This window comes from Megascapheus bottae, chromosome X (genome assembly GCF_031878675.1).
Source record: "Megascapheus bottae isolate mThoBot1 chromosome X, mThoBot2.hap1, whole genome shotgun sequence".
In the NCBI taxonomy this organism is placed as follows: Eukaryota; Metazoa; Chordata; class Mammalia; order Rodentia; family Geomyidae; genus Megascapheus; species Megascapheus bottae.
In genome coordinates, this window is record NC_143547.1 from 57,086,337 (window position 1) to 57,108,092 (window position 21,756).

Sequence of the window (21,756 nt, forward strand, 5' to 3'; positions counted from 1 at the left end):
TATATATATATATATATATATATATATATATATATATATATATATATACAATGGAATTCTACAAAGTTTTAAATTTTTATTTTGTACAATCTAATAAAAGTAATGAATCAGTTGTACATTTTGGCCATTATTGCCTTTGATATGTGTGTAATAACTTGTTAAAGATAAAATCATTGTATGACTTTTAGTTATGAATGTAAACTATTTTTCTACTAATGCCAATCTTAGAAATAAAACACTCAATATCCAACTTTCATTAGGTATATTTCAAATGATCTACTTCTCCGTACCAGAAAACTGACTGAATGTGTGTATGTGTATATATATATATATATATACATATATATACATATATTCATTTTCCTTCCTTATATTGTATTTTCCCTGAGTATAAAATAGCAGTATCCAATTGTGTGACAAGGTGTTATAAGAGGATTTTGCGCTGAAGGAATAGTTGGGTTATGTAATACAACCTTCTTTCAATAAAAAGGAAGAGAAAAAAAAGAAAAGAATCAAATTTTAAAATTTAAAGCCTATGATATTCTGAAAATTAGACTTTGACTACATATCATCTTTTCAATGGAATTTTATAGGCAAAAACTATACTGTAAAATTTAAAATAATATGAACTGTTTATATATAGTTTAATACTATATTTTATGTCAAAACAAAATGGAAAGTTGGAAACTGAACAGTTCATATTCTGAATATGTTAATGTTTTATCACAGTGTCCACATATCTACACAATTTTTTTCTGAAAATATACTAGCAGTATGTGAACATAAATTTGAATTAATTTTAAAGTTTAAAAATACATATGCTGAACACCGGAGGCTCAGGCCCATAATCCTAGTTACTCAGGAGGTTGAGATCTGAAGATTGCAGTTCAAAGCCAGCCCAGGCACAAAAGTCTATGAGACTCTTATCTCCAATAAACCACCACAAGAAATGGCGCTGTGGCTATATGCATCTTGCTAAAATTAATCCTTCAATTGATAACTCAATAAAACTTTTCCAAGAAAATGCCTAGGAACCATACAAGAAATTATTTTTAGTGTGATTAATAGAAGGGCTACATTATATTCAGTACATAGAAGGTGCATAACTTCACAAACATTGATACCCTTTCTCATGACATGGTCCACATTTCCCTCCCACCCTCCCCCCGCTTATCTTGATTTCCCCTGTTCCCTATCCAATTTCAAATAACCAATAAAGCACATATAAAATATGTCAGATAACAAGGTGAAATATTGTAATAATATGAGATGACGAAGGGATGGCAAAAGAGATGAGAGATAACATATTACATTAAGGACAACAGTCACTCATTATATGGCTTTTGTTTCCATATCCTGGAGGTCCTTACATTAAGTGTCATACTATTTGGCCTAATGTCTCTAGATTTTGTTCTATTGTAAATCTCTGCTAGGAGAGCCCAAGGTTTCTACAGATTATGAGTCTGGCTTACTTCAATTAATATGATTTTTTTCTAAGTCTTTCCATTTCCTTACAAATGGGACGATGATGCTGTCAGAAAGAAATTATTTTAAAGATAATTTAGAAATGAAATGCAAGGAACTTTGTTGGATTAAAATGCTTCAATTGTTTAAACAATGTTTAAATTAGCTTGAAACTATAATTCAAAAAGACATGTTTGTAAATTGATAGATTGCAAGTCACAAAAATTAATGGTGAACAATATTCAGTGCTTGTATCATTAATAATTTATGTAGATATGATATGCTTAACATATGCTTGTTTAATAATATATAAAAACTAGCTCTTACACAAGTGTTGACAACATAGACTCAAGTGATTATGCACTGCAAATATTATATAATCTTTATGCTAAAAGTTAATCTGGAATTCTGGGCTGACATACACTATTTTATTAGCATTAATTGCTTATACATGGATGTGTCTGTTTAATATGCTCATTTATATATTCAGTATATCCGATGTCCATTTATATAAATCGAATCAACACCTCCATTTTTCTTCCTCCCCCTTTGCTAAAATTAGCCTCACTGAGTTTCCCCTGTTCCAATTTCATGTATGTACATCTATTATTCTAACTATTTTCCTTCTTTTTTACCTGGGCATCTAACCTTATCCCACTAGTTGATACTCTAGGACAAATATCCATATATATTTAAGAGCATTAAACATTTGTGTTTCTAAGGTTTACTTTGCTTAATATTACATTTTCTGTGTTCAGCCATTTCTCTGAGAATGGCATTTGTCAAGGAAAGTTGACATACTGGATTTATTCTCTCAGTTACAGATTTATTTTAGTGTATCTTCGCCCTCCTGGATTCATATTATATATATGAGAAAAAATGACACATAATCTTGATCTTCTTTGCTACTCTTTTACTATGAAGTTTGTAAGGTAATACAGTAAAATGATACTTATAAAATACTTAGGTGCTTAAAAAATCATAGAATAATATTTAAAACTGCATGGTATGAGCAATATCTAAAATCATGGATATGAATTCTCATTAAAGATCACTTCTTGTATTAAACAAAAGAATAAAATTTGGGCCAGGAGTTTGTTCTACTGGTAGAGTGCTTGCCTAGCATGAATGAAGTCTTGGGTTTGATTCCTAAGTACCACATATATAGAAAAGCCAGAAGTGGTGCTGTGGCTCCAGGGGTAGAGTGCTAGCTAGTCTTGAGGAAATCCCAAGGACACTGCTCAGACTCCAAGTTCAAGCTCCCAAACTGGCACAAAAAGAATAAAAATTGCTTTGAGGCAATAGAGTAACAAAGAAAAATTAAAAATACATGAATACATAATAAAGAACAAATTTCTGAAATATTTTTTCACATATTTTGATTGGGAATGGAATAATTAATCTGTTTCCTCCATTTATTTGTTTATTTCCTTTTAGGCTAGTCTTGGGCTTTAATTCAGACCTGGGCACTATCCTTGCGCTATCTCAAGGCAAGCATTCTACCACTTGAGTCACAACACTGCTTCCCACTTTTTCTGTGTATGTCATACCGAGGAATCTAACCAAGGACTCGTGCATGCTAGGCAAACACACTACCACCAAATGAAACTCCCAGCCCCTCGTCCATTTAATTTGAAATTTATTGTCCACTGTGGTCTAGGAAATTTAGGCACTGTGCTATGAATGTTTATATCTAAAATATATGTCAGAATAAAATATAAGAAACTTCTACATGATTAAGAAAAGTGAAAGTCCAGTCTTCCAAATGAAAAAAAATTAAAAATCCTTTTAAATGACAGTCTGTGGCTCAAATAACCCTTCGAGGTTGACCAGGTTTAAATATAATGTAACTTAAGATTCTTGAAAATTGTGCATAGTTAACAATTGCAAGCTGCCCCTACTCAAGAGTTCCTTAACCTTATATTTGTGTAACTTTAAAACTAGAAGTTCTTAAGAAAAATAGGATTTTAAAACTGAACTTCCTGAGGCAGACTGCCCAGGTGATTAACAAAACTTATGAGTGTGCAATTTTGAGTCTTATAAACCTTGTAAAATGATCTTTGAAAAAGATTACCAGATGTTTCACTTATTTAATATTGTGCATCAGAATGAAATGTTACAATGAAAGCAATTAAATGAGGGAAAAATGAAGTATTCCGATTTGTTTTGCCTGAAGTAAAGATCACAAATTAATTTTGCCCAAACCTCTGGTGTTCCTAGGAAATAATACGAACATAAAACTTTAGTACATACTTTGAAACTGGAAATAACTGAATCAATTGTACATGGAAATAGAATACTAAATTAGAAAGATGAACTATGTGAACCAGTGATATTTCCACTGTATCAAGAACAAATTAAATTGGCTTCCATACAGATCTGTCTGAACCATCTATTGAATTATAAACTGATATTTTTCTTTTTTTCTCTTTCTTTTTTTATTTTTTTATATATTTTTATTGAAATTAATAAAGGGGTTACATTATATTTTCCAGATAGAAGGTGCATTAATTCACATACATTGATACCCTTTCACATGTCTTGGTCCCCATTACCATCCCCCCCCCCATCTTGGTTTTCCCCCCTTCCCTATCCAATTTCAAATAACCAAATACAAATAAATCCAATATATCAGATAACAAAGTGAGATACTGTAACAATATGAGATAACCAAGGGAAAGCAAAAGAGATGAAAGACAACATAGTACATTAAGGACAACAATCATTCATTGTATGGCTTTTGATTCAATATCCTGGAGGTCCTTTCAATTAGCTTCATACTATATGGCCTTATGTATCAAGGTTTTGTCCCTCAGTTGATGAGCGGATCAACAAGTTGTGGTATTTGTACACAATGGAATTCTATGCTTCTGTCAGAAAAAACGACATCGCCCCATTTGTTAGGAAATGGAAAGTCTTAGAAAAAATCATATTAAGTGAAGTAAGCCAGACTTAAAGGAAATTAGGCTCAATGGTTCCCCTCATTTGTCATAATCAGTAGAAACCTTGGGCTCTACTAGCAGAGACCTGCAATAGAGTAAACTGATATTTTTCTACAGAGAATAAAGAGATCTAAGGGAAAAAACAGGTTATAACAATAGCAGGTTGATATATACATTGCATTAAAAAGGGTCATTTAGCTAAGAATAGGTGCTCATGCTTAAAATTGTAGCTATTAGGGAGGTTGAGCCCTGAGAATTATAATTTGAAGCCAGTCCAGGAAGGAAGTCCATGAAATTATTATCTCCAATTAATCACCAAAATGCCAAAAGTTGAGAGTTAACTTGGGACAAAAGTGTCTGGGTTTTTAGCACCTCTTGCCTCCTGACCCACAAGAGGTACAAAGAGAACACGCCCTGACTAAGACCTCCCAGACCTTCTCAGCCTGGGGATCTAAGATCTCCAAACCTTGGCTTCCAAGAATAAATTTAAACGTTTTAAGCGCCGGGTCCTCATTCTTGGCTTAGTATTGCCCCATCTTTTCAGGGAGACCCTTACCTTGTAACCTGCTTGGCTTGGCTCACCGAGAATCCCGCATCTGATGAGCATTCTTTTCGTGTCCAACATTTGGGCGCCAGAATGTCGGAATTTTTAGCGCTTCTTGCCTCCTGACCCACAAGAGGTACAGGGAGAACACGCCTCGACAAAGACCAGACTGAGAAAGGTTAGGGCCGACTGGCGGCCCGCACCCAGCCCTCCCTTACCAGAGGACAGACGGACACGCCAGGGAGATCGTTCGCAGCAGACACTCATTTATTGGGAAAGTACAAGGGGCTAAAGTAGGATGCAGGTGTTTATCAGCATAAAGGTGGGCAGGACAGGGGGAGGTAGGTGTGTCCAAGAGGGTGGCGGGGCCAATCCCAGGGTTTGAGGTAGCCTTATTTTATATCACAAACCAGAGCCAAACCTCCCAAAGAGGTGACAGGCAAGTCGGACCATTTTCCTAATGTGATGTGCCCCCCACACAATGGCTGAAATTCTAGCCTTAGGGACAGTGTCCAGGTCCTGATTTTTACTAAAATTGTGTGTGTGTGTGTGTGTGTGTGTGTGTGTGTGTGTGTGTGTGTGTGTGTATGTATGTGCCCATTATTTAACTGGTGTATTGGTCATTAAATATTTGATAATCCTTTATCTGTGCCCCTGAATTGGTCCCAGAAGTTCTCTGAGCCCCCTAGAATTTCAGATGTGTAAGACATCATGGCTGTCAAAATATGATGCATATGAACACTTATGGATTTCCTTAAGTTTTCAAAGGGCTTTCTTAGAAGATGGTGACAAAAGAACAGGGAACAATTTAAGGTCTCTCTGTTGTAGAGGAGACAGTAAGACACAGAATTCAGCCAAAAGAAAGTCTTTATTACCAGCTGGGACTATACTGGACAGGTGGGGTGCCCCCCAAACTGTAGAGATCAGTCTGGTGTCATGGACTCTTAAAACCAAAAGCTTCCAACCTTATTTGTTCAGGGGAGGAAAGTAACTGATGGTTCTTTCCTGCAGGTGCAAGACAAGCATGAAGTATAGAAACTAAAACATTATTGTAAACAAGCATGAGCTAGTTAAAACAATTTAGTGAGAAATCATATGTGGGGCAATCTGATGATTACTCTGGCTTCTCTATAGCTACTATTATGATCATTTTTTATACTATGGATGATATCTGGAAAGACAAAGGAACAAGGCTACATGCCATACTATGAGGAAGTAGTCAATCGGGTGGGTATGTAGCCTTGTAAGGTGAGTCACAAACACAAAATGGAGTTATAGAAGCTGAGTAAACTTTAAAATGATGAAAGTTTACAAGCCCTATTAGATCTCAAGTGAAGCAGAGTTTTAGGGTCCTATCAGGCATTCTGTGTCTACAGAGTCACACAACATAGATTATAACTGTACAGAGATATAAACCAAAGCAGAAGATTATTAACTGATTGTATGATAGAAACCAGTGCATTCCGTGGTGGTGGCAGCAGCAGTGGGGGTAGCACTGGTAGCCGGTGGCTAAGTCCATTGGCATTGCATACACTTTCAGTGCAGAATTTAAAGAGTATGCATGGGGAAAAGCAGTAATGAGAGTCCACAGCAGAGTGAACCACAATCAGATGTGGTTTGCCACATCCCAGATACACAGAAGTATCTCCAAAACAGTGAGTACCCCACAAAAGATATCCCTCCGGCCACCAGAACAGCATCTGGACTGAAAACCTACCCCCTATCTGAGAATAACGCTATTTCTGAAAGTAGCAAGGAGGCTACCAAATACTTAGCCAGGAACATGTGCTGGAGAAGCCATGCCATTTTTGAAAAGGACAAAAATTTCTGTTATGCTTGTGCCACCCCTCTCAAATGGCTAACAAAAGACTATCCAGGGGGAAGAATCCATGCTCTGCAGCAGTGATCAAGGTCAAGGTCAGAATTCCAGCCAAATTTTAGCTGGGCTCTCAGCCATGGGAGCATCTTGGGATTACAAATCTGAAAGTATCTAAAATCTCACTGAAAACTAACAATAATGATAATCAAAAAGCAGGTAGATCTTAAAAGCCCAGTATGTTTCCAGACCATACTGAGAGTAGGAAGAAAAGTGCTAACTACTTCAGATATACCACAGCCATGCACACAGAAGAAGTTAAGCCAGCTAAAGTTAAGAGCCATCTCTTACCTGTAATCTAAAAAGCCCCCCTCCACCCCACCCAGTGCTGCCTAATTGAGATGGAGAGAAAAGCTGGAGAGATGACAGATTTGTAAGACAGATGTTTTTCTGGGCACTCAAACAAACTGACTAAAGAATTCATCTTTTCTTTTTGATTTATAAGCAAGCTACAGTCAAGTCTTAAAAATATAACTATTGGGGATTGGAACTTGGCCTAGTGGTAGAGTGCTTGCCTAGCATGCACGAAGACCCAGGTTCGATTCCTCAGAACCACATATATAAAAAAGGCTCAAGTGGTAGAGCTCTAGCCTTGAGAAAGCCCAAGGACTGAGATCAGATCCTGAGTTTAATTCCAGGACTGACAAAATACATACACACACACACACAGACACACACACATATATCAATTGTAATGCGAGTGTGGATCTAGGTAGTAGCCCCACCCCCATATCAATACAGATACAGAATAAACTACACCTCAGCCCTCTGTACTTAAACAGTGCAAAACCCAAGTTACAATCATCAGAGATGCTTGTGGAACTTTATCCACAGTGCAGCCCAGAGCTTGGCTACAAGGACAGCTGCAGATCTCAGCAACTAAAACAGAGATACCAATAAGAGATTAACATACCGCACACGGACCAGGAGAGGCAAAAGTCCGACAAACAAATAGGGAACTCATTTTTGTTGTAGTTGTTTTTTCTTTGGTTTGTTTTTCTATTCTTTTTTCTTATTGTTTTGCTGTTTTATTCAGTCTTAGTTATACAGTTCTTGACTTCTAACAATTTCTTAGTTGTGTGCATATTTCATTCTTGTTATATGTTTGATTGCTCAACTTTCTATTTTTTATTTTAATTTAGTTTTAGTTTTTTATCTTCTTTTACTTAACTTTCAGTTATTATTTTATTCTTTTTCTCCCTCCTTTATTTTCCTTATTTTTATTTTTATTACATTTGTTTTCTTTTTTTCTCTTCCTATTCTTAATTTCCTTCATCCTTTATCATTTGCCTGTATTTGTTTCCATTTTGATTCTATACACTTGGCTTGACTGTTGCCTTTTTGGTTTGGTTTGGTTTATCCTGATGCTTTCAACAGATTTGCTTACTGACTATAGCTTTTCTGTACCATCATACCCCACCCCCCAAAAGTGAAGGGTTATTTAGGTAAGGAAATACCAATCTATGATTTAAAACTTCTGTTTAAAATCTGTGCACTTTGACTTTTGCATTCTGTACTGTTGTGATTTAAGATTTGAGTGCTTTCTTTCCAAACTGACAGAATAAATCATAGAAACAACAGAAACATGGCAAGACAAGGAAGCTCAAGTCTCACAGAAAATAACCAGATTATAGATGACACAATGAAGGACATAGAAGATAGTATTTAAAAGGCTTTTGGTGTGAGGTAAGAAAACAGGGAAGCCACATTTTGAGAGGCTGAATATTGGAATCTTTATTAAAAGGTGGACTCCTGCCTCAAAGTCCAGCAGCCAGCAAATACACTTAACATGGTTAGGAAAGTGAACCATAAAGGCCAGAGAAGAAAGGACAAAAACAATTCCAACAAACCAAGTTAGCTACAATGAAGAGCTGAAGGGGGAAGCCATAGTGACCAGAGAAATGCCAGGAGCCAGGACAGGAACACAGAGACACATGGCATGGTATACTTTATAACAAAAGTTTGTAAAATACTCTAAAATATGTAATATTTATTATAGTAATATTTGTGTGGTATTTATTCGTTTGTAACATTGATTCCTTTATGATTCCTTAGGTCACTTAATAAATGTGTGTGTGTGTGTGTGTGTGTGTGTGTGTTTGTGTGTGTCTGTGTTTTTGAGACTTGAAAACTAATTTAAATGCTAAACCAGTGAATGTGAAAATCAGTGTATATTATAACATGTTATATTAGTAAAGTATTAGATTATAAATGCACTAAAAGTCATTGAAATCTTGAGCAAGATGCTCCACTTTATGGTTCAGATTTTGGCCTGTTTCAGCTAGTAATCAAACATCTTTAAAATATTTAAAATATGACTTAATATTTAGTACTATTGAACTTAAACATTTTAGTATAAAAATATAAGAAATCAGGAATTTGACAATGAAATACATAATTAACGAGTATGAAATGTCTATGTTTTCACAATGAAATGAATAATTATCATAAGTAGAATATATGTATGCTTTTGCTCAAAGTTAGTGGTCAATTTGTTTTTCATAGGTGACATGAGAATGAGTGAGGGTGAGTAAAGTCAAAGTACATTGTAGATGTATATGAAAATAGAACAGAGAAATCTATAGAAGTTGTTTTAAGAAGTGGGTAAAGGGGAAAGTGAGAGGTGTGGGAGGAGAGAGATTCTTTAGGAACATTCTATGAATTTGGAGAAAAATCACAATGACATTTCCTTTGCCCATCTGACACATGGAAATAAAAATCTTTTAAAATATGAAATATAAACTTAATTTTGTTCATTAAGTAATTTTGCTTTTTAATATATAACAGATTTACTGCTATTCATTATAAAAACTTGCTTTTCCTATATTAAATTATTTCTCAAGATTAAAAAATCTTGATATAGTTCATTTGAATTGTTCAGTTTCTAAATGGGGTTGGATTTCTTGTGCTGTTACTGTTAGTATATGTGAAATCTCTTTAATTTTTCCTTTTTTTGCCGTCCTGGGGCTTGAACTCAGGGCCTGGGAACTGTCCTTGGACAAATTTTTCTCAAGGCTATCTCCCTGCCACTTGAACCACAACAACACTTCTGTCTTTTTTTCTGAGTATGTGATACAAAGGAATGAAACCCAGGGCTTCGTGCATGTTAGGTGAGCACTCTACCACTAGAATACACCACCAGACATTTTTTAAGGAATATAAAACTATTTATTGGCTACTGTTCACCATTATTTACAATAAAGTAACAATATTCAGTTGGGGAACATTCTGATTACTACATTCTGGCTTTTGTGGAATGAGTAATCCAATACTGAAAAAAATACTGAAAAAAATTGAGCCTACATGTTCGAAATGAGTTAGAGTAAAGAAAAAAATCATTCAAGTAAACAATTATAAAATTTTCTCCACTCATTTAGGCCAGCAGGTCGCAAATAGTCAAAATCTTTAACAAGTTGATTTTACATTTCCATGATCTATGAGCTTTTATTACACAGATTCTAATATTTTGTAAAGGAATGAACATTAGAGAAACTTTTACTGAAAGGAAATCAAAATTTATCTTAGTTTTCTCATCTGGGTGAGGGAAGCTGTTGGTAAAGATATTTTTCCTTTCAAGACATTTTGCAAACATATTGCATTTGCTATCTATGGCAGAGGCAGGAGGACCTAAAGTTGAGGCTAGCCTGGCTACTTAGTAAGTTCAAGGCCAGACTGAGCTGCCTAGTGACCCTGTCTTAAACAACAACAAAATAAAACAAGGGCCAGGGATGTAACACAGTGATACATCATTTGCCTACATATGCAAGGCTCTGGATCTGACGCCCAACACCTCTAAACAAGCAAAATCTTCGAAACAAAAAACTACCTATGTAAGTATTTTGTTTACACACACACACAAACACACAAAAAATTCAGGATGGTCCTTCAACATAGCAGTCATAGAAAGTTGTTTTAATTAAGTAATGACGAAAATATGTTGCCTTATTAAAAACGAAAAAGCAAAAAAAAATCTGTTCCTGAATGCAGAGGAAATATACTATGGTATTAAATATTCTTTTCTGATAAAGAAAGCAACTACAGAAAGCTTTAGTTATAGTAACCAATGCTATTTAGGAAAAAAAATTCAACAACTCCCCCAATATTATTTTCAAAACCAACCTATCAAACTTGATTTTCATTAGTGTATATATATATATATATATATATATATATATATATATATATATTGCAAACAAGAATGCCAAGTTAGTCTCTCTTCATAAAAAGCAATTACAATCTGAGGGCATTTCATATTTGCCTCTTTTGCCAGCACCAAGTTAGCTTCATCTGAATCTTTGCATTTCATGAGAAACATCAATTCTCCACTGCTGTCTGTGGCATCAATTATTCGTTCAGGTTCTAGACCCCTAACAAAGCCCCTTGGTTCGTCAGCAGCCTCTCACTTTTACTTTGATTTGCTGTCATCAGATTCACTGTTGGATAAAGACTTTCTTTTTGCACCATCCTTTTTTTTACCAGCTTTTTGAGAATTAAGAAATGCTGAATTAATTCTGGACAATATAAATTTTCTTCAGGTTCCCAAGTATCATCAGCATCTGTAAATCCCTTCCACTTCAGGAAATATTGGACCTTCCTGTTCACTACACGTCGGTCTAGTACTTTTTCCACAACAAATTCTTCAGACTCTTCTTCTTCAACATTTTTACTCTCTCCATTCTGTTTCTTTCCCATTTTTTGCAATGTAGTTTTGTTAGAGGCCATTTTTAATTGTAGACTTGACAAGCTCAAATGCTCCCGGTCGCGATCATGTAGCAGCAGCATCTCCAAATTTTATTTTGTTTTATTTTTTGTAGATGATGTGCAGACAAGTAGTGGGCAAAGGCTCGATAGCTATGGACAGATGATCATATAAAATAATATTCTATGAAATGAACTCCGAAAAAAAGAAAACAAGATACACACTTTAGTTACCATTGTTGCTGCTTCCTTCTCTTTTCCTTTTGTGTTGTTTGCTACTTTGTATTTGGGATAGTAAGGGAGGGCACATAAAAAAAAGTTTGAGCAAAGATGAACAAATATGTGAATTATTTCTGTTTTGGCATAAAACCCTTACTTAGGTATTTGACTAGCCAAATTTTACTCTTAAATTTATAGCTTAATTTATATTATTCAGAACAGTGTGCTTTTCAGAAGCTACTCTGTTTTTTTTCAGTTTTGATGAAATCCACTGTTGTGTATATTGATGTCATATGAAATTCCTAATAATAAAAATTGTGTATTTTCCAATACCCTATAATTTTTTGGTTTTAATTTTGGATTGTTATTGTTCCTTTCCTTCCCTAATTCAAATATACATATATACAATACACCAGGTAACAAAATCTGATACAGTGACAACACCGGATAAACCACAGGATGAAAGCATCAAAAAAAGAAATCACATAGTATATTAACAACAACACAACGAATTACACTTTAATCTATTATCCATTATAATTTTATTTATGCATTCATAATATATGAGATATTAGACTATGATTCATTGTTCTTCTTTTCATACGGAATATTTATTTGATGCAAAGATTATCTGAAAGCCTATGTAGTCTCCATATGACTGTCTTTACAATTCTCTCAAAATTCAGTTCAGTATATTTTCCCCTGTTGGTTTCTGGACACCTGTTGGTTTCTGGACACAAGTTTTTTTCCATAGATCTGTTTCTTTTTATTCTTTTAAGCGTACTGTACTTATTACTATAGGTTTAAAAGAACTTTTAGAGTTAGGACTTTATAATCTTAGTTCCTTTGCTTTCCTGTATAATTGTCAGAGTACTATTATATAATCTTATAAGTTTTTTATAGGAATTACTTCAATTTTTAGTTTCTTTTTCTTGTTTTAGCAGATATCCAAAATTTAGTGGCTTAAAAGAGCACTAATTTACTATCTTTTAGCAAAAGTATTAAGAATCTAAAATGTGTCTCTGTGGAATAAAATCAAGATGACACTAGAGGGCATTTTATTTACGTGCCATAGCTAATATCTACACTCTACAGGCATTTATTGACTCTTCGCTTCATTTTATATGTTCAAAGCCAGCTGTGTCATATTGAATTCCTTAATTTCTCTGTCTCAACTTTTGCTCATAGGGTTCACTTGAAAAATCCACAATATCTAACAAATACTAAAATACTAAATTCACCATCAAAATTCCATTTAACACACAAAGGAACATAATTTACAGAGTCTAGCATATATGTTGTTCATACTTTTGTTGGTAAGAGGAGAACACTAACAAAACCTAACAAAAATTAACAAAAAAAAGAAGGTTTTTCCATTTATGTTGTACATTTATTGAAATATTCTATGATTTCTTCTGAAATATGTATATTTGCATGCCTGAGATATATTATAAATTTCTTTCAGTTTTATTACTATGATAAATACGAATATGAATGTATGTGTGTGTGCCTGTGTATGTGGCTTTGAGTTCCTTGCTTAGGGCTTCTTGGCTCCCCTGCCACCCCTCATATCTATCTCTCTACCACTTTTATCACTTGAGTCATTCCAGCAAGTCTTTATTTTTTTCCTCATTAATTGGTAGGTGATGAGTATCTCTCAAGTTTGTACTCATGGATTGGCTTCAAGCTGTGGTTATCAGATCTCAACCTTAGCCTCTTGAGTACCAATAATTAGATTCTTGAAGCTCTGGGACTAGCTAATGACTTTTAGTTTTGAATTGCTTCGGTATAGGAATTAATTGAACTTTTTATGTTGTTATTTTACTTTGCATCTTTGTGAAACACACTTATTTTTAAAAATTATTTAAAAGGATTCCTTATTTATTTATTTATTTATTTATTTTTGTGGGTCATGGGGCTTGAATGCAGCTGACCCGCTCTCCCAGAGCTCTTCAGCTCAAGGCTACCACCCTACTCCTAGGCCTGGGTGCTATTCCTGAGCTCTTCAGCTCAAGGTTATCATCCTACCCTTGAGCCAAGTCCCATTTCCCGTTTTTTAGAGGTTAATTGGAGATAAGAGACTCTGGTCCTTTTGTGACTGGGCTGGCATATTTATTTATTTGTTTGTTTGTTTGTTTGTTTATTGCCAGTCCTGGGCTTGAGCTCAGGGCCTGAGCAACTATCCTTTGACTTTCTCAAGGCTACAGTGCTACCACTTGAACCTCAGTACCACTTCTGGTTTTTTCCATGTGTGTGGTACTGAGGAATTGAACCTAGGTCTTCGAGCATGCTAGGCAAGCACTCTACAACTAGGCCGAACTCCGGGCCCCTGGGCTGGCTTTTGAACCTAGATCCTTAGATCTCAGCCTCCCGAGTAGCTAGGATTATAGGCATGAGCCACCACACCCTGTGTAAATACTGTTTTAATGAAATACACTAAGGAAAATTTAGAGGATTAATTTTACACTGTGGTTCATCTCAAATGTATGCAAATCTGTACTTTCTAGTATGTTTTGCTTTCAGTATGAAGAACAAATTTAGCATTTTTCATGAAGTATGTAATGATAAAAGAATTTAAAGTGAAATTTAATCTGAACATATCTTAGTTCTTCCTTCTCTCATAATTGACTTGTGTCAGCTATTGGATTCTTTCTTGAATTTATTTTCATTATGCACATTTATATCATATATCTTCTGGCTTCTTAGGATTCTGTTGAGCAACTTTTGGATAGTGTCATTGAAGAACTATGACATGCCCCATTACTTCTCTCTTAATTTTTACAGTGTTCTCTTCCATTGGTTTAATAGTTTGACTGTGATGTTTCTTTCTCTGAGTCAGTTTAATTATATACTATATGTCATTTGTTTAGATTCCTAAAGATTCTAATCTCTCTGTCAAAAATTTGGAATGATTTTTTTCTAATTTTCTTTTCAAATTATCTCTGTCCTTTTTTAAAATATTGTTCTTTTAGGATAAAAGCAGTGCATATGTTGAATTCCTTCATTTTACTATACAAATTTAATTTATTTTATTTGCTTTTCTTTCTGTTAACTTGTTTGCTCATGTTCATTGTACTTTCTTAAAATTTTGATGATTCATGTTTCTGCTCAAGTCTCTTGAATTGCTTTATTAATTTATTTGAATTAAGTTATTATACTTTGTAGCTACCAATATTTTATTTTGTCCTTTTCATAGTTTCTGTTAAGTGATTATCTAAACTTTCAAGAAATTTTTACATATTATTTCTCTGATTTATTATCATTTTATGTAAGTTATTTTAGTTGAAGAAAAATACAGATTATTATTTAATTTTTTCTTATCACAAGTTCACATTTATTTTCTAAAAATTGTTTCTAAAAATTAATTTGTTTTCTGTGAATAAATGATGCATTACCCTTGCCTTTACTACTCTATTCTTATTACAAAGTTGGACGATTGGGTAAATGTTCCCTTTTTCAAATCTTTTCAGACTGACCCTGATCAGCTAGGTTTTCTCTAAAAAGATAGAACATTGATAATAAAAGTCTCAGGTTTTCTTAGTTCCCGTTGAACATTCATCTTGCCAGGGAATCTTTTTGTCTGTGTTTTTCTGTTTCATTTATTTTTCTGTTTTTAGAGTCTTATTCTTGCATTTTCTATGTTGTTAATATGATCTTCTGTATGCCTCTACTTGTAATCTGCTGTCAAAAACATCTGTAATTTTTAGTCTCATTTTTACCATTACATTTCCTCACCTGATATTTGTGATAATCAAGACTGTTCAGGCAACATCCAAATGAGTTAGAACATTGTACTCTGCTACCTCCAACATAGAGAAGGAAATTAAAGTGCATTTCGAACATACTGTTTTGTGAATACCGCTGTTACACTAGTTCACCATTTGTCCTTTGTCTCATCATCTTGTTTTTCCCCTTTTCAACAAATAACGATATATAAGTTACACCAAGTACCAAAGCAATGTAGTCACTACACTATGAAGGTAATTGTAAACCTTCTATATATCACCCTACCATAAAATAAAATAAAATAAAATAAGAAAAATATGGAAAAATAAAAGGAGGAAATGAGGTGTACTTAACATCAAAGCTAAATTTCACTGCTAAACTCCAGGATAAGAGCAAATGAACACCAGTTTCATTGTAAGTTGTTTGTTATAATCCCTTAGTGTATTTGAAACACTTTTTAAGGTTGTATCAGGCAGTTGCTTTTATTTTACCTTATTTTATTGTACAGGTGATGTACAGATGAGTTGAAGCATCATAAGGCAGGTAATTACATTTCCCTTTGAAGAATGTCATGTACTCCCTCATTTTCTTCTACTTTTCTCCTCCCTACTCTCTTCACCCACAAGTTGTATAGTTCATTTCCAACATATAGTTCATTGTATAGTTCATTTCCAAAAATAGGCCTAGTGACTATAACTGCTGACTTGGTTCACACCCTGTCCTACTAGTTCAGCGCTACCTTTGAATGTAATTGTAACTCATCTTAACATCACTCTGACAATAAAATACACGTGAAAACAGAACAAATACAATCTCTGAAAAAAATAAAATTTGTGGGTAGGGACAGGAGGAAAAAAACTGGGAAAGAGTGAAGGAAAGGTAACATTGTCCATAAAGGAATATACTTTTTACCTTACTTATGAAACTGTAGTGTCTCTGTGTACTGCCTTTGTCATAACAACTTTTTTTGCCAGTCCTTGGCTTGAGTTGAGGACATAAGCACTGTTCTTGGACTTTCTCAAGGCTAGAACTCTACCACTTGAGCCTCAGCACCACTTCTGGCTTTTTTCTATATATGTGGTATTGAGGAATCGAACCCGGTTTTCGTGCATGCTAGGCAAGCACTCAACCACTAGGCCAAACTCCTGTCCAACAATTTTAAAAATTAAAATTAAAAATATATAAGACTAAAAAAGGAAATGTGCTATAGATGCAAAATGTAATTCTATGCTTCAATCAGTGAGACTAATACTGCTTCATTTGTAAGAAAATTGAAAGACTTGCAAAAAATTATATTAAGTGAAGTTACACCCAAAGAAACATAGGCTGCATAATTTCCTTTCCCTCATTTGTAGTTATTAGAATGTGCTTATATGTCCATGATCATCCAGTTTCTAATTGCTTTCTTTTTTATATATTTTTATTGTAATTAATAAAAGGGTTACATGATATTTGCAAGATAGAAGGTGCATTAATTCACATACATTGATACCCTTTCACATGTCTTGGTACCCATTACCCTCCCCCCCCACCACCCACCCCCTCTTCTTGGTTTTTCCCCCTTCCCTATCAAATTTCAAATAAACAAATACAAATAAATTCAATATATCAGATAACAAAGTGAGATACTGTAACAATATGAGATAACCAAGGGACAGCAAAGGAGATGAGAGATAACATAGTACATTAAGGACAACAATCATTAGTTACATGGCTTTTGTTTCAATATCCTGGAGGTCCTTTCAATTAGCTTCATACTATATGGCCTTATGTATTAAGGTTTGCAGATCTGCTAGTGGAGCACAAGGTTTCTACAGATGATGACAAATGAGGAAAACCATTGAGCCTAAGTTCTTTGAATCTGGCTTACTTCACTTACTATGATTTTTTTCTAAGTCTTTCCATTTCCTAACAAATGGGGCAATGTCATTCTTTCTGACAGCAGCATAGAATTCCATTGTGTACAAATATCACAAATTGTTGATCCACTCATCAACTGAGGGACATCTAGGTTGGTTTCATATCTTTGCTATGGTGAATAATGCTGCAATGAACATTGTTGTGCTAGTGGATTTAGTATGCCCTAGGTTCTGGATAGTTGGGTAAATGCCAAGTAGTGGAATTGCTGGGTCATAGGGGAGTTCTATGTTTAGCCTTTTGAGGCACTGCCATACTGCTTTCCATAGTGGTTGAATGAGTTTGCACTCCCACCAACAGTGTAGTAATGATCCCTTCTCGCCACATCCCCTCCAGCATCTATTATTATTCATTTTCCTGATCCTGGCCATTCTAACTGGAGTGAGGTGAAATCTTACAGTTGTTTTGATTTGCATTTCTTTTTTTTTTTTTTTGCCAGTCCTGGGCTTGGGCTCAGGGTTTTGAGCACTGTCCTTGGACTTTCTCAAGGCTAGCATTCTACAACTTGAGCCTCAGCACCACTTCCAGCTTTTTGTTATGTATGTGGGGTACCAAGGAATCGAACCCGGGTCTTCGTGCATGCTAGGCAAGCACGCTACCACTAGGCCAAACTCCCGGCCCCCTGCATTTCTTTTTTGACCAGAGATGTTGAGCATTTCTTCATGTGTCTATAGGCTATTTTTGTTTCTTCTTCAGAGAAGACTCTCTTTAAGTCTTTTTAATTGCTTTCTTAACATAAACTTTTTCTTGTAAGAATGAAGTCCAGGGCCGGGAGTTTGGCCTAGTGGTAGAGTGCTTGCCTAGCATGCACGAAGACCCAGGTTCAATTCCTTGGTACCACATATACATAGAAAAACCCAGAAATGGTGCTGTGGCTCAAGTGGTAGAGCTCTAGCCTTGAGAAAGTCCAAGGACAGTGCTCAGGCCCTGAGCTCAAGCCCAGGACTGGCCCCCCCAAAAAATGAAGTCCAGGATTTATTCTGTCAGTGTGATGATTCTAAAAAATAATTTTTATTTGACATTTTTATTGTTGTTTTGTTGTTTTGGTACTTGGGATTAAATGCAGAGCTTTGTGGTTACTAAGTAAACACTTTATCACTGAGCTATTTCCCAGTCAGTCCTGAGAGAAATTTTTCATTTTGGTGGGTTTGGGAGGTATCTATGAGCTCTTTTGCAGAATAATAGGGCTCTACTACTTTGAGTCATAGTGCCTCCTCAGGTTTTTTAGTAGTTCATTAAAGATAAGTGTCTCATAGTAAATTTGTTATCCTCAGATCTCAGTCTCATGAGTAGTTAGGACTACATCACTGTTCCACCAGTTCATAGCCCTAAGAGAAAAAATTTTGATGCATATAAAATAGATAGGTATTTTAAATATGATATTTCATTTTAATTTAATGTTTTCTCTTTTAATATAATTTTCAATAAAAATTCTGTTCCCTGAGAGGTTTGTTCCTACAGAAAGGTATAATAGGTAACTTCATTAGTTGATTTATTAAGAATCATTAGTTGATTTATCAGAATTACAAGATGCTATACTCATGCATATAATGTATATCAATGATCAGCAATTAAAAAATCCACATCCTTTGGAATATGAATAGATATAAATGCTTTTGCGGGAATATACTAGTGTCATTAGTTTTCTAACTACAAAAAAGCTGTAACATTATATAATTTTATTCCAGAGAAGCAAATTAGATATAAACTGCCCAAAATTTTAAGAAAGGAAAGACGCAGAGGAACACTCTGCCAATAGCTGTTCTCTAAAATCCAGATTGCAGGAAGTGAACATATGTTTACTGCTCCAAATAAGCAAAGTGATGATGTTATCAACATAGAGAACTTTCTGACATAGGATAATATTATAAGTAAGCTCTTAAAAAGATCAAATCTCTTACGTTAGTTCCTACTTACACAGGCCAATTTCTGGCCTTTGTCTAAGATATTCCTATTTCAAAACTAATATCAGCAGGCTTCCAGGTAGCATGATCTGGCCAATTCACAGTATTCATATCAGTGACATGTAGTAATGATCCTAAGTTCAACAAATTAGAGCAAATTCCATTAATGATACAGATCTTTCTCAGAAGCCAGGTGGCTTTCTCATTATGATTCTGTATTAATCCTTTTAACCTGTCTGGAAGTATTAACAAGTACAGTAAAATATGCTAATAATTTGCTCAGATGTCAATTTAGCATACAAAAAGGAAGTCTGTGGCAAATTTTTGTGCTATCTATAACAGTTTAAATATGTGAATTAAAATTAACCTGTGTTATTCAACATTGAGGCACTGACATGATTAATTTAGCAAAAGTCAGTGACCAAAGAGTCAAAATTGCAGAACTCATATTTGGGACTTCAAACACAAGTACAAGTAGTAGAATTTTTTGTGCATTGGTAAGCAATATTTCTTTTTTAAATTAGAGATCTTTTCCACTTATGTTTACCATTAAAATCATATATTAGGACTATTTTCTTTGTGCTGCTTTCCTAGTTTACTCCCCTTTCTTAAATTCCCCTGATTCTATTGGCATTCCTTTGTCATATTCTGTGTTGCTCTGTTAGAGCTTGTCATTTAACTGAGTGCTAGAAGACTTGTCTTCAATGCATGCTCAAAACCCCAGGTTCAAACTCTAGTATGAAAAAGAAAGGTAAGAATAAAATATTGCACCTTATTAGGATCCTTTTCTTTTGTCAGTCCCAGGGCTTGAACAAAGGGCCTAGTCACTGTCCCTGAGCTCCTTTCACTCAAGGCTAGAACTCTAATACCACTTGAGCCATAGCACCACTTCTGGCCTTTTCTATTATGTTGTACTGTAGAATCAAATACTGGACTTCATGCATGCTAAGCAAGCACTCTACCACTAAGCCACATTCCTAGTTCCTTATTTTTTATAATAGTCATATTTTTTAGTTTTGTTCTCTTTAATGTCCTCTGATAGTTGCAGAAAAAAAGAATGCATGGCAACTTCAAATTGTACATTTACTTTAAAATCAAAAGGAAAAGTTAAGAAAGTGAGTTCTGGCCAGGAGCATGGCCTAGTGGTAGATTGCTTGCCTAGCATGCATGAAGCTCTGGGTTTGATTCTTCCATATCATACACACAAAAAATGCCAGAACTGGTGCTTTGGCTCAAGTAGTAGAGCGCTAGCCTTGAGAAAGCACAAGAACAGTGCTCAGGCCCTGACTTCAAGCCCCAGCATAGGAGAAAGAAAAAGAAAGAAAGAAAAAGAAAGAAAGAAAGAAAGAAAGAAAGAAAGAAAGAAAGAAAGAAAGAAAGAAAGAAAGAGAGACAGAGAGAGAAAGAAAGAAAGAAACAAAGAAAGAAAGAAAGAAAGAAAGAAAGAAAGAAAGAAAGAAAGAAACATACAGAATGAGTTTGTACTTTGATCATTATTAGTGAAGGTACTTCTTAAAATTTAATTTTATTGTAAAGGTGTTATATAGAGGGGTTACAGAGTTACATAATAAGGCAATGAGTACATTTCTTATAAAACATTGTACCCCCCTCTCATTTTTGTCTCAATTTCCCTCCTCTGCAACAACATTCTACCCATGTTGCAAAGTTCTTTTCCAACATGTTTTTTAACCATCACTGTTGAATAGGTATACACTTTCTTTGACTCACCATTTTGTTATTCACCTTCCTTAAGGGCTTTCCACTCCTAAGGGAATAAGAGTGTGTGTGTGGACGAGAGGGGTGGTGTTGTGAGTCTGCTTTAAAATTAGTCCAACCTGGGCATTGCACTTTTTGGACACCTGACTGCTCAGTGTAGTCCTGGCTGATAATAAAGTCTTTCTAATAGCTTTACTCAGTGTGGTGCTCTTCCAACATTGCAGAGAGGCTTGAAGTCAATGTATCAGAGTATAATACATTTTTAACAATCTATAATTTTGATATTATAATATTTTAAGTGATGTTACCAAGCACACACATAAACACACTCACAAACTTATTATGTTTGAAAAGTTAGACAAGATGGTGTGTAAGTAAAATCCTATTTTCTTCCCATGATTGAATTCAAAGTGTATAACTCAGGGAAACTTCATACTAGGAGCAATCTATATTTGCAAATTGAATTGTATTCATAAAAGATCAAGTAATACTATACTAGTGGCATAGTAATGGTAAAATTATTGATATTTAAGTACATGAGAGTATTTCAAGAATATATTATACTTGCACTGAATAATTAAATATCTAATATATAAAAGTTTAATTGTTCTATTTTACATTTAAATGTTATATTATTTTAAATCTGAAATCTGCTACCAGGTATTTGTTACAAATGTAACTTTTGATGAACATATTACCCACATTCTTTGAAAATTCATTTGTATTTCAACTTTGGAGTAAGCTGACATT

The 21,756-nt window shown here is 34.6% G+C and overlaps 1 pseudogene; it reads right to left on the bottom strand.

Annotated features, from left to right (window-relative positions):
- Nucleotides 1–11,518, bottom strand: part of LOC150041139 (chromobox protein homolog 3-like) — a 28,972-nt pseudogene extending 17,454 nt beyond the window's left edge.
- Nucleotides 11,519–21,756: the final 10,238 nt, after the last annotated feature.